Here is a 17,416-nt window from a genome sequence, read left to right on the forward strand (position 1 = left end):
TACGCTTCCTGTTAAATACAAATCATTTGGAATTAATCTAATGACATTTTACAAAGATGAGGACCATTACTGATAGTGGTATAACTGGCACACACACTTATTCACATCTAAATGTACACACACATGCACTTATTCACACGTAAATGCACTCACACATTCCTCATGCTGCATGTTGTCTTATCTTGCCCAAATGATCCTTTCCACTATCTTACATAATAGTTTTTGCTGTAATGATGTCAAAAAACCTATCTCTCTCTCTCTCTCTCTCTCTCTCTCTCTCTCTCTCTCTCTATGCATAATGGAGTGTCACAGTAATAGGGTTTTGTCTGTATCAGTGTCTAGTGGGGAGGTCTGCACCTGTACGGCTAGAATAATTGCACCTGACAGGTTTTTGGATTTGTTACGGTATGAACACTTAATGTGGCTTACCTCTGCAAACAAAAGCTTACAGAAAAGGGGTTCCTGAGATCGCACAAATTACCAGTGGTGGAAAAAGTACCCAATTGTCATACTTGAGTAAAAGTATAGACACCTTAATAGAACGTTCAAATAAAATCAAAGTTTATTTGTCACGTACTCCGAATACAACAGGTGTAGACCTTACATTGAAATACTTACTTACAAGCACTAACCAACAGTGCAATTTTTAAGTAAAAAAATAGGTATTAGGTAAACAACAGATAAGTAAAGAAATAAAAATAAAAAGTAAAATGACAGTGAAAATAACAGTAGCGAGGCTATATACAGGTGGTACCGGTTCAGAGTCAATGTGCAGGGACACCGGTTTGTCGGGCTAATTGAGGTAGTATGTACATGCAGGTATAGTTAAAGTGACTATGCATAGATGATAAACAGAGAGTAGCAGCAGCGTAAAATAAGTTTCTCAAGTAAAAGTGAGTCAGCCAGTAAAATACTACTTGAGTAAATGTTTTAAAGTATTTGGTTTTAAACATACTTAAGTATCAAAAGTGAATGTAATTGCTAAAATATACTTAAGTATCAAAATTAAAAGTAAAAGTATAAATCATTTAAAATTCCTTATATTAATCAAATTGAATATAATCAGCACAGACTGGAATATGTTCCGGGATTTATCCAATGGCATTGAGGAGTATACCACCTCAGTCATCGGCCTCAGTCATCGGTCGTCCCCACAGTGATACGTACATATCCCAACAGAAGCCATGGATTACAGGCAACATCCGCATCGAGCTAAAGGCTAGAGCTGACACTTTCAAGGAGTGGGACACTAATCCGGACGCTTACAAGAAATGCACTCAGACAAACCATCAAACAAGCAAAGCGCCATTACAGGATTATGATTGAATCCTACTACACCGGCTCTGACGCTCGTTGGATGTGGCAGGGCTTGAAAACTTTTACGGACTACAAAACAAAACCCAGACGCGAGCTGCCCAGTGAAGCGAGCCTACCAGACGAGCTAAATGCCTTTTATGCTCGCTTCGAGACAAGCAACACTGAAGCATGCACAAGAGCACCAGTTGTTCTGGATGACTGTGTGATGCTGTGTGATGCTTTTGGTAGCCGATGTGAGCAAGAGCTTTAAACAGGTCAACATTCACAAATCCGCGGGGCCAGATGGATTACCAGGACGTGTACTCAAAGCATGTGCGGACCAACTGGCAAGTATCTTCACTGACATTTTCAACCTCTCCCTAACCAAGTCTGTAATACCTACATGTTTCAAGCAGACCACCATAGTCCCTGTGCCCAAGGAAAAGAAGGTAACCTGCCTAAATGATTACTGCCCCATAGCACTCACGTCGGTAGCCATGAAGTGCTTTGAAAGGCTAGTCATGGCTCACATCAACATCATCCTCCCGGATATTCTAGTAATTTATTTAACTTTGTCTCCTCGGTAAGAAAAGCACCACTTATTTTTAAAATTAGGAATCCAATGTGCCATTTGTTTATTTCTGTGTTTACGTGACTAATGCTACCAGTTTTTGGAAAATGTGTTGTATAATTACTTCCAACTTCCAACGAACTGAGGACCTCTGTCAGAAACCACATCTTGAGGAATGCCGAACACTCGGAACACATGATTAATTACCAACTCAGCCGTTTCCTTGGCAGAAGGTAACTTAGTCAGAGGGACGAACCTGGCCGCCTTTGAAAACCTGTCGATTATGACTAGGATAGTAGTATTGCCATGGGATGGAGGAAGTCCAGTAATAAAGTCCAATGAGATATGGGACCAGGGTCTGTGGGGAACAGGTAAAGGGTGAAGGAGTCCTTGAGGGCGGAGGTGAGAAGATTTGCCCTGGCAGCACACGGGGCAGGCATTGACGAAAGTGGCAACGTCTTCTCTTATGGTAGGCCACCAGAACTTACGCTGGATGAACTCCAAGGTGCGACCTACGCCCGGATGACAGGTGAGGCGAGGTGAGGTGACAGGTGAGGAGTGCCCCCACAGAAGGACCTGAGTCCTCACTGCCTTGGGGACAAACAACCGATTGGCAGAGCCTCCTTTCGGGTCCGGTTCGCTAGCTTGAGCACGTCTCACGGTATCCTCAACTTGCCACGAGATCGGAGCCACAATCTTAGCAGCAGGAAGGACAGGCATGTCCGTGTCATCTCGAATGGCAGGAGCGTAGACTCGGGACAGGGCATCCGGTTTGAGATTCTTCAACCCGGGCCGATAGGTGAGGATAAACTGGAATCGATTGAAGAAAAGAGACCATCTAGCTTGTCTAGAGTTCAACCGCTTCGCCTGCTGGATATACTCCAGATTTTTGTGGTCCGTAAGCACTTGAAACGGGTGAGAAGCCCCCTCGAGCCAGTGTCTCCATTCCTTCAATGCCATCTTAACCGCTAGGAGTTCACGATCCCCCACATCGTAGTTCCTCTCAGTCGGGGTAAGCCGGTGTGAGAAGAAAGCGCACGGATGAAGCTTCTTGTCTTCACCCCTCTGAGACAGGACAGCTCCAACACCAACCTCTGATGCGTCTACCTCCACCACAAATGGTTCATCCGTAGTCGGTAGTATCAGGATGGGAGCAGAGAGGACGCGCTGCTTGAGTCCTTGGAAGGCCGTCTCAGCTTCTCTTCCCCACAAAAACCTTGCATTGCCACCTTTGGTTAAAGCTGAGAGAGGAGCTGCCACCAAGCTGAAGTTCTTGATGAACTTGCGGTAAAAGTTTGTGAAGCCCAGGAAACGCTGAACTTCCTTAACGGATTTGGGGGTGGGCCAATCCGCTACCGCCCCTACCTTCCTGGGGTCCATTTGGACTCGACCGGGTTCCACTACAAATCCCAGGAATTGTACTCGGGATGAATGGAATTCACATTTTTCCGGCTTAACGTACAGATGGCTGTCTAGGAGGCGTCTGAGTACTTGTCTGACATGCTTAGTGTGTTCTTGAAGGGAGCTCGAAAAGATGAGGATGTCATCCAAGTAAACGAACACAAATATGTTAAGCATATCCCTAAGCACATCGTTTATGAGCGCTTGGAACACCGCTGGGGCATTGGTCAGGCCGAAGGGCATCACCAAGTATTCATAGTGACCAGTAGGCGTGTTGAAAGCGGTCTTCCACTCGTCACCAGGTCTGATCCGCACAAGATGGTATGCGTTCCGCAGGTCAAGCTTAGTGAAAACAACTGCTTCCTGGAGTAGCTCGAAGGCTGTGGCCATAAGGGGTAGCGGGTAACGGTTACGGACGGTTATGGCATTGAGTCCCCGGTAGTCGATGCAAGGACGTAATCCACCGTCTTTCTTGGCCACAAAGAAAAACCCTGCTCCCGCCGGGGAGGTGGATGGACGCATGAGGCCTGCTTCCAGAGCGTCCTTGATGTAGGTATCCATAGCAGCTCGTTCGGGTGGAGACCCCTGGGGGGGCAAGTGCCCGGAAACAGGTCGATGGGGCAATCATAAGGTCTATGGGGTGGTAGCATGGTGGCCCTCTGTTTGCTAAACACCAGTTTGAGGTCATGGTAACACTCGGGAACTCGGGTCAGGTCGATGGATTCTAAAGACTCGGGAGTAGAACTCGGGGAATTCTGGAAAATACAAGTAGCTTGGCACGTAGGACCCCACTGCTTGATAGTGCCCACAGACCAGTCGATGTGAGGGTCATGGCTGTGAAGCCAGGGGTATCCAAGGACGAGAGGGAACTCGGAACAGGAGATCAAATGAAAGTTCATCAATTCCTGGTGTTGTGAAACTGAAAGTCGCAAGGAGGTAGTGACATGAGTGACAAGTCCAGATCCCAAAGGGCTTCCATCCAATGTAGTAACCCTCATGGGGTCACTTAGAGGTTCAGAGGGAACGCCATTCTCCTTCGCCCAGACACCATCCATGAAGTTACCTGCGGCTCCAGAGTCTACCAAGGCTTGAAGGTGAAGCTTGTGGTTGTCCCAGGAGAGGGTGACTGGAATGAGCAGACGGGAGTTGGACGGATGGGAGGAGGTTATGTTTCCCGTTACAGTTCCCCCGGTCTGTACGGGACAGAGCGTTTCCCTGGAGCCCGGGACACGTGGAACGGAAATGGCCCGGTTTGCCGCAATATAGACAGCGTCGCTCCCTCATCCGGCGGTCTCTCTCAGCCTGGGAGATGCGTCCAATCTGCATGGGTTCCGGTGGAGCCAGCGATGATAAAGGTGGGGACTCGGAGCTGGGACTGATAGGGGCTAGAGGTCTACGGTTGAGTTCTCTCTCTCTCAGACGCTGGTCGATGCGTGAGGCCAACTTGATCAGGGACTCGAGATTGTCCGGTGGTTCCAGAGTGGCCAGTTCATCTTGGATAGTGTCGGAAAGGCCTTTCAGAAAGCACACCGTGAGCGCCTCGTTGTTCCAGCCACTCGCTGCTGCCACCGTGCGGAACTGGATGGCATAGTCCGTCACGCTGCGCCAACCTTGATGGAGAGTCAGGAGCTGTTTGGCTGAGTCAGAACCACTGCTTGGGCCTTGAAACACTCGTTTGAATTCCTCAGCAAAGGCAGAGTAGCTGGCACAGCAGGAACTATGGGCATCCCACACAGCAGTAGCCCAGGCCAGGGCTTTTTCCGACAGCAGGGTGATGATATATGCGATCTTAGACCGGTCGGTGGGAAACGACGAGGGTTGCAGCTCAAAGGAGAGAGAACATTGAGTGAGAAACCCTTTACAAGCACTTGGATCACCTGAGAACCGTTGGGGAGGTGGAAGACGAGGTTCAGCCAGGGGGTTAACTGCCATGGGTACGTGAATCTGAGGTACTGGGACGGGAACTGTTGCCGGGATAAGTCGATCAGATATTTGCTTAATGGAAGTCAGCATCTCCGACAGAAGATGAGAATGTCTAGCCATTAAGGCCTCTTGCTGAACCAGGGCGGCTTCGTGGCGTTGGACAGTCTCCTGGTGGTGGGATAGCGTGGCAAAAAGGTCCTGGGAACTGGCTGCCTCTGGGTTCATTTTTGGCTCTGTGTTTCTGTCAGGACCCGGTTTCGAACCTGGGTCTCCGGAGTGAGAAACAGTCACTTAACCAACTGAGCCACGAATAGTCAGCAGAACCCAGAAGATGAGGCAGACACAGCAGTACTTAAGACGGTGTATTTAATATAGTAAAAAACCTAAAATACAAAAAAGGCAAATCCAAAAGGTGGTAGGTAAAGCACAAAAAGGCCTCAAAAGAAACTCACAAAAAATAAACAAAAACAAAAAACAGAATTCCACAAGAGCGTCACCCGGAATCGACAAGAGCACACAGAACACTAGGGCTGGGTGCTAACATACAAACACAGAGCACAGAACTGAGGGAAACTAAGGGTTTAAATACAATTAGAGGAAACGAGGCACAGGTGCAAATAATAATGGGGATCAAGGGAAAAACATAAGGACAAAAAGCACAATGGGGGCATCTAGTGACCAACAACCGGAACAACCCTGGCCAAATCCTGACAACTTCCAATTCGCATATTGCCACAACAGATCCACAGATGGCGCAATCTCAATCGCACTTCACACTGCCCTTTCCCACCTGGACAAAATGCTGTTCATTGACTACAGCTCAGTGTTCAACACCATAGTGCCCACATAGTTCATCATCAAGCTAAGGACCCTGGGACTAAACACTCCCCTCTGCAACTGGATCCTGGACTTCCTTACGGGCCGCTCCCAGGTGGTAAGAATAGGCAACAACTCGTCTGCCACGCTGATCCTCAACACTGGGGCCCCTCAGGGGTCTGTACTTAGTCCCCTCCTGTACTCCCTGTTAACCCAGGACTGCATGGCCAAACATGACTCCAACACCATCATTAAGTTTGCTGACGACACAACAGTGGTAGGCCTGATCACCTGCAACGATGAGACAGCCTATAGGGAGGTGGTGCCAAGACAACAACCTCTCCCTTAATGTGAGCAAGACAAAGGAGATGATCGTGGACTACAGGAAAAGGCGGGCCGAACAGGCCCCCATTAACATCGACGGGTCTGTAGTGGAGTGGGTCTAGAGTTTCATGGACTGTTTTCTCTGCTACCACACGGCAAGCGGTACCGGAGCGCCAAGTCTAGGACCAAAAGGCTCCTGAACATCCACCCCCATCCATAAGACTCCTGAACAATTAATCAAATGGCCACCGGACTATTTACATCCCCCCCTCACCTTTGTTTTGTACACTGCTGCTACTCGCTGTTATTATGTTTTACTTTAGTTTATTTGGTAAATATTTTCTTATCTCTTCTTGAGCTGCACTGTTGATTAAGGGCTTGTAAGTAAGCATTTCACGGTAAGGTCTACACTTGTTGTATTCGGCGCATGTGACAAATAAAGTTTGATTTGATTTTAAATCCAAATGTATTTGTCGCATGTGCCAAATAACACAGGTACCGTAAAATGCTAACTGTTAAATAAGAACAATAGAGTTATGAAAATATTTATTAAATAAACTAAAGTAAAAAATAATAATTAAAACAAGTCTACAATATATACAGGGGGTACGGGTATCGAGTCAATGTGCTGGGGTACAGGTTAGGTAATTGAGGTAATATGTACATGTAGGAAGGTGAAAAGCAGACAGCTTTGTATTTTAAATGTATGGATTGCCAGGGGCACACTCCAACACTCAGACATTATTTACAAAAGATGCATTTGTGTTTAGTGAGTCCACCAGAGGCCGTAGGGATGACCATGTGCTCTCTTGATAAGTGCATGAATTTGACCATTCTCCTGTCCTGCTAAGCATTCAAAATGCATCGAGTACTTTTGCTTGTCCAGGAAAATGTATTGAGTAAAAAGTACAATATTTTCTTTAGGAATGTAGTGAAGTAAAAGTAAAAGTTGTCAAAAATATAAATAGTAAAGTACTGATACCCCAAGAACCTACTTATGTAGTACTTTAAATTATTTAAAAATGTTGAAAAGCATTGCCCTTAATTTAACCTTTATTTAAGCAGGGAATCATGCTGAGACCATGGTCTCTTTTACAGATGAGCCCTGTATGTATACACCAATTAAAAAAATACATATCTATTATACAATACATGACAAGCAAACACAAAACACAAAAAGCAAAACACAATAATAAGAAACAAACATTCTTCAGTAAAAAGGCCCTCTACCCTCTGCCTCTATTGCCCTGGAGGCACCAACTCCACCAGTTTTAAGGACTTCATTCAACCTGAAAGCCGTAAAGTCCGGGTCTGGTAACTTATACTTCTGAAGGTTAATAATAAGGTATGGCAGAAGTTAATGCAAGAGGGCTTTATAGACACAAATAGTGCAATGCATTATTCTATGGGACAATAAGGAGGGTCAGCTTACTTTCTGATACAACATGCAATGAATGCGCTATGATATACTGAGTCCAATGGCTTCAATACAGTGGCAGCTACATTCACATAGACCATACTGCTATAGTCAATAACCAAAATGAATGTTGACTGAATTATTTCTTTTCTGCTCTTTAATGAAAGACAGGACCTGTTCTAAGAGAAGAATCCTATTTGAATTCTTAATTTCTTAACTAACTCATCAACCTCATGGAAAATGATTTATCTCTGAGCCATTTTCACACTATTGGTGTGGCTTGGATTGTTTATACGAAGCAGTCGGTGAAGTACAAGGAGACTCAAACATCTGCTGCAGCTGAAAGGGATATTTTGCATCAGAATTTGTTTATCTATTTCCCTTTGGCTTCATCTGACAGTCATAAACTTGTTTCCCGCCAGACTTTAGTTAAACTGCTATACCTTATAAGAATGATTGCATACAGTGCCGTGTATTCATGGATGTCAGACTTCCCCCCAAAAAATTACAAGAAAAACATAAAAATACAAATAAATAATGCATCTTTCGTCTCTGTGTTTCATAATTTCCCCTAAATTCTCAAGAGGCTGAATGTTCTCACCGGGGAAAGCATCCAAGCGAACGAAACAGCACCCCACTGTCACTGTATGTGTAGCCCATCTATCTGATGCTGTCTGGTCAAAAAGAGTATGACTTTGTTTCAAGGGAAGCCAGCGTGCATTTTGCCTCCCTTGATAATATATATTTTTTTAAATAACCAATTAACATTGAGCTAAACTGAGTGAGCTGAACTGTGAATGATCCTGGCTCACCAAATAAAAGGGTCAAGGGAAGCCAGATTGGATTTGGCTTCACACCAATCACATCATATCAAAAGCTAAACGTCATTGACAAAAAAAAATGAATTGCTGCGTCACGTTGTGTCGTTGTCCTCTGGTAGCTAGATAGATAGCAAAAAATGTGGCCTTTTCTAAATTAGTCATGGATAGGGATAGGGATTGGGACTGGTTTTACTTAATTTCCTGTACTGTTCAATGATTATAACAGCAATTCCAATCCAACCATAAATTCATAATTGTAACCCTGGCCTGAGAGGATGGAAGTTAAATATGTAGCTAGATGTAGAAGGTTAATGTTAACATGTTTTTCTAATTGCACGCATGCACACACACAAACACAAACAGAAATCAGTACCATGGATAGCCACATCATATTTAGCTTATATTGATTGAATGAAATAGTTTGTCACTATATTAGACTAAGCATAGGTGATTTGCTGAAGTTGAAATGGTGCTGGAAAAATGGAGGCAGCTCCTATTTTCTTTTGGACTTGCGGTAACTCTCCATGGTTCTTAATCAATAGTACAAAAATGCCAGAAACATGAACTTGCTTGACCATGCTGTAGGTCATGTAACTGTTTTTTTCATGCAATATTCTTTGTGGACTTCACTGGACAGATGTTGCTCTCTGGTTTTGTGATGAGACAAAGATGTGGTTGAATTTATTCTGCCACTGTCTCTTCTTATTGTCTCAGCCTTACATGCTGACCAGACCGGACACGTCGCAAAATAAATTTAGAAATCCATGTTATTCAATTATGGCACCCACACTGCTCGCGCGCGCCAACGAGCGTCTGCGTTGCCAAGGGCTAAAATAGAACTCCCTTCTATTTCTGACGCAGATCGCGCTGCTAGTCCTGCCTCTCCAATCTCCTCATTGGTTTATAGAGGCAGGTACCCATGTGCCAACTACTCATTGGTTATACCCACGTGGGTGATTGAAAGACGATCCGGTTGACCGTTTTATGTGTGGATTAATTGTCAGAGTAGAGAACCTTGTGCATTTCAGGTACAATAACAACTCAATGTTTATATCCCAAGACAAATTAGATATCAACAGCAAGCTATCTAAATAGAACTAATTAGCTAGCAAGTGCATGCTAACTAGCTAAATTGCCATACATGTTTAATTCTTTTTGACCTGTCTCCAAATTAATGTCATTGGTTCAGAGTTTGTTTTGATATTTTAACCTGCGTGTCGTGATCGCGTTTGGTGTGGGGGGGGGGCAAAATTAATTTATGCACGATAGCGCACGATGGCGCACATGCGCAGCCGGTTTGGGTTCCGTGTTAGGCCTATATATCACAATGGCATATGCATGAGGCATATGAACTAACAGGTTATAGAGCAAACAACACAATTACCACCACACATACTAGGTTGTAATATGGCTTTTTCCCCATGGTTTGGCTTCCCCAGTGATTTTTCCCCACGCACCACTACTGATTGCATATGAGTTTAAATGAGAACCTATCGATAGACAGCAATTATTCTGTTTTGAAAGGTGAGCATTCAGCCACTGTGGCTGTTAAGATGGATTGACAAATGTCAAGGTGTCAGAGACTTCCAATAGATCTCGAGCTGAGCTTCTCTGGCAACAAAGGTGAGCGGACACCCAACTCCTGCCCTCAGGGTAGATAACACTTGAGTACAAACAGAGGGAGAAATTGCGGTAGTGTAAGGCAAAAACTTGTGAAATTGTCGTGGTCCCCATAAAGTTAAGCGAGAAGATTTTCCTCCCACTGGTATCTCTTCTCTTTGTTCTCCTTCTGCTTAGCAGATTGTAACCTGGCCTCTCTGGATAATTTGTTATTTGACAGAAGCTTCTTTCCACGTTGCGTTGAGTTACCCAATCTGTTTAGCAAGCACACGTTGTCATACAAAATAATGTCACCAACTGTTTCCTGTAATTTGTTTGTTTCTCCTCCAGTTTTTCAAAATGCGTTATGCACATGAACTCCCCCTCGTCTCCTACTCCTGACGAGGACAGATGTGAAATATATGCACGGATTTAGTTTTAACCCCCCCCCACCCCCCCCACCTTTCTGCTTACAAGGTTGGTAAGAATGATGACTTCTGTGAATTGTTGTGGCGTATGGAGGGAGCAGCAGCTTGGCTCTGTACCCACAAGCCAATAAAGAGGAGAGCAGGAGATGATGGAGCGGATTGTGTGGAGCTCCACTCTCCCAGCCTCCCAAGGGCCTGTCTGGATCCACAGGCAGAAGGTGGAGCATCTGCCGAGAGAGAGAGAGAGAGAGAGAGAGAGAGAGAGAGAGAGAGAGAGAGAGAGAGAGAGAGAGAGAGAGAGAGATATGCCAATAAAGCCATTGAATTGAAAGAAATGCAACAGGCATCAATTTCAAAGATTTTACTGAGTTACAGTTCATATAAGGAAATCAGTCAATTGAAATAAATGAATTAGGCCTCATGTGACTGGGCAGGGGTGCAGCCATGGGTGGGCCTGGGAGGGCATGGGCCCACCTACTTGAGAGCCAGGCCAGCTAATCAGAATGAGGCCTTTATTAGACAGAATTACTCCTCAGCATCCCCCTCAGACAATCATGCAGGTGAAGAAGCCTGATGTGGAGGTCCTGGGCTGGCGTGGTTACACGTGGTCTGCGGTTGTGAGGCCGGTTGGACGTGCTGCCAAATTCACTAAAATTACATTGTAGTCAGCTTATGGTAGAGAAATCAACATTACATTCTCTGGCAACAGCTCTGGTGAACATTCCTGCATTTTACTGGTCAAAAAATGTGCTTTTCTTTCAAAAAGGAGGACATTTCTAAGTGACCCCAAACTTTTGAACAGTAGTGTATGTGAATGGTTTGTATGGACAGTATGTGAATAGAAAAGGTGTGTATAGCAGTAGTTACATAGGATGAGCCATGACTAGAATACAGTATATACATATACAGTGGGTAAAACATTATATATAACATTATATATATTATATAACATTATATAACATTGTAAACATTATTTTCCCTTTGACACATGCGAACACACAGGTTTAATCATTCTACAGTGGTCCCTGAAGCGCACAACATTTGAGAAAAAATATGCTTATTGTGCATATGGAACATTTCTGGTATCTTTTATTTCAGCTCATGCAACATGGGACCAACACTTTACATGTTGCGTTTATATTTTTGTTCAGTATAGTTCGTCAGAAGCTTCATGAAAAGCGTTTCCATGGCCGAGCAGTCTGGGGCTGTTTTCCATGGTTCGGGCTAGGCCGCTTAGTTCCAGTGAAGATAAATCTTACTGCTATCAATCAATCAAATGTATTTATAAAGCCCTTCTTACATCAGCTGATGTCACAAAGTTCTGTACAGAAACCCAGCCTAAAACCCCAAACAGCAAGCAATGCAGGTGTAGAAGCACGGTGGCTAGGAAAAACTCCCTAGAAAGGCCAGAACCTAGGAAGAAACCTAGAGAGGAACCAGGCTATGAGGGGTGGCCAGTACTTTTTTGAGATCGTTGTGGAAGAACTTGACTGGCCTGAGCAGAGCCCTGACGTCAAGCCCATTGAACACCTGAATTGGAACGCTGACTGCGAGCCAGGCCTTTTCGCCCAACATCAGTGCCCGACCTCACTAATGCTCTTGTGGCTGAATGGAAGCAAGTCCCCGCAGCAATGTTCCAACATCTAGTGGAAAGCCTTCCAGTGGGGGGACCAGGAGTGGAGGGGGGGACCAACTCCATATTAATGCCCATGATTTTGGAATGAGATGTTCGACAAGCAGGTGTCCACATACTTTTGGTCATGTAGTGTAGATAGATCTATAGCTCGATCGATAGATAGATAGATAGAAAGAAAATAGTGTGTGTGTGGGGGGGGTATGGTTGTGTGTGAGAGAAAGGGAAAGAGAGAGAAATAAGAGTGATATATAGGAAGTGTGTGAGAGAAGGGGAAAGAGAAGGTCCTGTATCCTGTTCCAATAAGTTATTTTAAATCCCCGGACTCTATAAATGTCTGTAACAGATCTAAAGTATATAGGCAAAGAAAATTACATGCACACCCATCTACATTTTTTGTCATTTAAACACCCATCTGACTTTCTATCTACAACATACATCTTCTTTCAGTCTGTGTAAAACCTGGCAGTGCGCACTTGTAATTCCATTCCTAGCCACCATGATGAACTGGATTGATATGGCATGCGTCACATGATAGAGTGAACAAAGAGAAAATCAGAAATACTTCAGATTACTTCCGCCCACAATGAGTCAATCAGTCACCATGTCCAGAACACAAATAAATAGCAGCGGCTGAATGAATCACCTGGAGTAAACTAGAGGCTGTATTTCTGCCTCCATTGCTCAAGATGACGTCCAGGAAAACAGCCTGACTCTGATGATAAAGCACACTTGATTTGACACTTAGTAAGTCTGTGGGATCGATGGCATGGCGAGAGGGCAGACTGGTCACAGAGAGAAACTACTTTGTGCCATATTTTCAGTTCCTTTAATAACCATTTCCTGCTGGCGGAGTCCAACCCAATGAGCCCTCTGGCTGATCATAGGAAGCAGGAGGAAGGATAGCATGGCTGTCTCTTTCACAGTTCACAAAAGATGTGCAAACAAAGCTGTTTTTCGGCTGCTTGTACTTGTCTGTGTTGTCTCTACTATTGTCTCCATTCTGCTGTGCACAGATGTAACTTATTATCTGGCCTCTCAGTAGATATAGCTGCCCAGTCGGGCCTTGATTTATGACTTCATTCAGCCCCCCTGTTATCACTGACACATTCTTCAAAAGTTCACCTCTCATTATGTGGGAATGGGAGACTGAATTTGAATTACATTTGATGGTGGATGGTGTAATTAACTCACTGATTGGTTTGCAAATTGCAAAATGTTAATATTCACGAAGGAATGTGATACGAAGCCGCACTCTGACCAATTAGTGTCCATCGCTGTATAGCTAGCTCTCTCTTTCCCCTGGCCATGGAGCATTATTTTCTAACTTCTATTATAGAACACACACTCTCTCTCGCGCTCTCTCTCGCACACACACAAACACACACACAAGCCCTCTACTTAAATTACATTTGAGCTGAGGTATAGGAAGTTTAGGGCAGCAAATCGATTGAGACCGAGACACGAAACAGAGCATTCAAGACGTAATCAGACACCCACTTTCTTCTTTATTTGTCTCTTAAGGTTCATGTCACAGTGCTCAATGTAGCAACAGTGATCAAAATTGTTAAAAGGCTTAAAAAATAATTATATGCAACAGTGGACAAATAACTTCTCAACATTATGCACATTAATCCTCTTTACAAGGGGTGTAAGAGCCTAACTGGCATACATAAGCAGCGTGTGAGTTTCAAGTTTGGGGAAGATCATTTTCACCGTAAAAATGAACTTTTATAATAAAAGCATTACATGCATAATCACATTTGCAGTCACTTTTGATAATGGTGTTTTCCCACTAATGGAACATTCGAGCTTATAGCCTACTGAAGTGTGCACATTGCGGTGCTTATAATGTGAATAAATAGCCTAATAGTTTATCAACATTTACAGCTAAATGTTCTGATCTGTTGCGTCAGCCACATTGCATAACAACGTTTTTGGGATGATAGTGGTTGTATTAATTTGAGATCCATCACATCCCACAACTGTTCCAGACTGTTTAGAAAATGTATTTCTCGCACAGATTAGAATAGGTCAACTTTTGTACTATGGAGGATAGTAGATTGACACTAAAGGCTAGTGCTTTTGCTATTTGTTAGGCCTACTCATCTTGTTGGCCGACAAAAAGTAAATGTTGACAGTTCTTACAAAATCGTCAATATGCACCTCGGAATTGGATAAGGACGTACGCAGTTGCGTCCTGGATGTGTCTAAGCCTGTGAGAAAGACCTGATCACGTGATGGAGAGCCATGTGAGTGAGAGGTGCTTCAGACGGTGCAGCACTCATGGAGTAGGGCACAACAGTGGCATTCTGGTTCAACTGGCCGCAAAAAGCATAAATATTTTTAGGGAGCATTACAGCCACTCAAAGGGGGTGCCGCAGAGAAATTCTAGGCGTTATCAAGTGCCTGTAAAATTGTGAATGAGAGACTGATAGTGTACAGCCTGCGCAAAACACTAAGCAGAGCTCATCCCTTTCAAGTTAATTTTTTTAAATCATCATTAGAGTCGCATCATGCATTCCTACAATGTATTCAAAATCAAAACATATAGCCTATCATTTGTGGAACAACTAAAGTTACATTAATAATAACTCTAAATGAAGCATGTTGGAGTACCTATTTCTTGGTTAACCTCTCAACGCAGAATAGCGTTGAGAGGAATGTGCGCACTCCTTCAAATCGTTTGGAGAAAAAATGCTTTCTGATTTATTCAGCTTTGTTCAATTGTATTCTTCATACTATAAAATATTTGCCCTTTGGCATAGCCAGATCAGGACATAACATAAGGACAACTCAGAGTATACTATTCTGTTCTTCTGAAATAGACTACATTTTCTTCACATCATGTTTCTTTAGACCTGTCTAAAATAAATCATGGATTTATTGTGAAGGTGTAGGCTATATTACATGGATTTATTAGACTTTTTAAAATGTAGATGTGTGGAAGCTAGGAGATACGAAATGTGTTTATGTTAATTATCGTCAGTTACCACTGACATTCACCTACTGACGAAATTTCATGAAGGCCACAGCCCTACGCCTGGCACCTACTACCATACCCTGTTCAAAGGCACTTAAAACTTTTATCTTGCCCATTCACCTTCTCAATGACACACATACAGAAGCCATGTCTCAATTGTCTCAAGGCTTAAAAATCCTTCTTTAACCTGTCTCCTCCCCTTCATCGACACAGATTGAAGTGGATTTAACTAGTGTAAGGATCATAGCTTTCACCTGGATTCACCTGGTCAGTCTGTCGTGGAAAGAGCAGGTGTTCTTCATGTATTGTATACTCAGTCTATACACTGGGTATACTAGCATACTTTAATAAATGTATATAAAGTGATGGAACAGACTGCAATTGATTAATACAAATTATTATTGAATGATAAATGGACACAGCTTTGTAGAAACAGAACATACAGCCTGCCTCTGCTCAACAATCTCAAACTCTAGAACGAATCGTTTGGGGTGCTTCTTGCAGCCAACTTAGTGACTTTGTCGCTATATTTAGCGAGTATTCAGACCCCTCGAGCAAAACATTTTCAAAAAAGCGATTAGTGACAAATCTAGTGACTTTTTCTGGTGTTATTGGAGACTTTTGGAGACTCTGACGTGAAAGCACATATCGTTCTTACTCTTCTCAACGAGCAGCGGGTGCTGCCGTGGGCCCCACCCCTGTCCCAAAGCAATCACAGGTAGCCCAGTCCTCACGCAGTAGTCCCTCCCAGCTGCAGTCAGAGCAGGAGATGTTCACCCCTCTGTGTCCAGGCTGCAAATGAATCATGCCCTTGCTTACATAAAAAAAATTCACACTGCCATGACAGTTTTTCTATTGTCTGTATTTGGTCCATTTAGATTGTATACAAAACATTTTTTATGGTTACTGTGACTTGTTGTAGGCTCCTAAGTGGACCAAAAACCAAACCAAATTAAGGAAACTAAACAAAAAACAAACAAAAAAATAAATAAAAATAAATAAATAAAAAACTAAGTAACTCTGCCAGTGTCTCTTTTGGGTCACTTTTGCCAGTCGGAGGGTTAAAGGAGGAGGGTTAGAATTATGACATTAAAAAAAACAAGAATCGACAGAAGAAAGTTCATTTGTAGTTCTAAACATATTTAGGGTGTTTTTTTACTCACTTTTTGTCTCTCCCACTGTGCTGCCATCCTGTTGTTAGAAGGTAACAGATTATTTTATTACAATGGTTAAATTGGATTTTCATTGTGTTCAATGGTGTTATTTGCCCCCTAGTGGCGCTTTCTGGTACTTAGAAAGACGACGCAAACAGGAAGTACAGAATGTGTTTTGCACGCATAGAAGCAGCTACAAACAACGCTACGGTGCAGGTCTTTCAATGTAGTTATTTCTTGTCACGCTACAGCCTTGGGAAATTATTTGTTTGTAAGTTCGATTCAAGCATTTAAATCAAATCAAATTTTATTTGTCACATACACATGGTTAGCAGATGTTAATGCGAGTGTAGCGAAATGCTTACATAGGCCCTGCTTACATATCAATGTTGGTTGCATTTACTCACAAATTGCAATGCCTTTAATGTATGCCCTGTATTACTGTATTAGCTGTATTACTTTGCTCATGCGTCATGCAAACGAATTGTAAAATATACAATACTGTAGTTTTGTTACTGTTTCTAGTGTAATATGCTTTGTTATTCTACATAGATTTTTGTACATTATTAGAGTAATGAAAGGAGCCAATTACCATATGGTTAACAATTAGCTATATGGTTTGGCATCATGCCAGATGCATGGTACCTTAGCGCGTGCTTTGTATTTATGCAACTTCAAATGTTTAATGTACAGCTACAGTATGTCGGTGTGAATTGAATACTAAAGCATATTCTTTTCTGTATTTTGCAGTTTCACAAGAAACGTTTTCAATATATTCATTCAAGAAAAGTCACGCCTTGGGAGTTTTATTGAAGACTTAGTTGTTAGCTATCTGTCTAGTTTTGCATGGGAATGCAACTCAAGGGCAGAATAGTGAAAAAACATAATCGCAGCGGGTTCAAGCTCAAGAATAACCACACACGGTGGTTTTGTTTCTACGTTCATCAGCCAACAAAGCCTATCATCATAGGGAAGACCAGCAGTCTATGATGCAACAACCAGAGCCAGATGTTCAACAGAGAGAGATGGAAGAGCCTCTTCAGCACATTG

The sequence above is a fragment of the Oncorhynchus masou genome, chromosome 8, assembly GCF_036934945.1.
Source record: "Oncorhynchus masou masou isolate Uvic2021 chromosome 8, UVic_Omas_1.1, whole genome shotgun sequence".
Taxonomy (NCBI): Eukaryota; Metazoa; Chordata; class Actinopteri; order Salmoniformes; family Salmonidae; genus Oncorhynchus; species Oncorhynchus masou.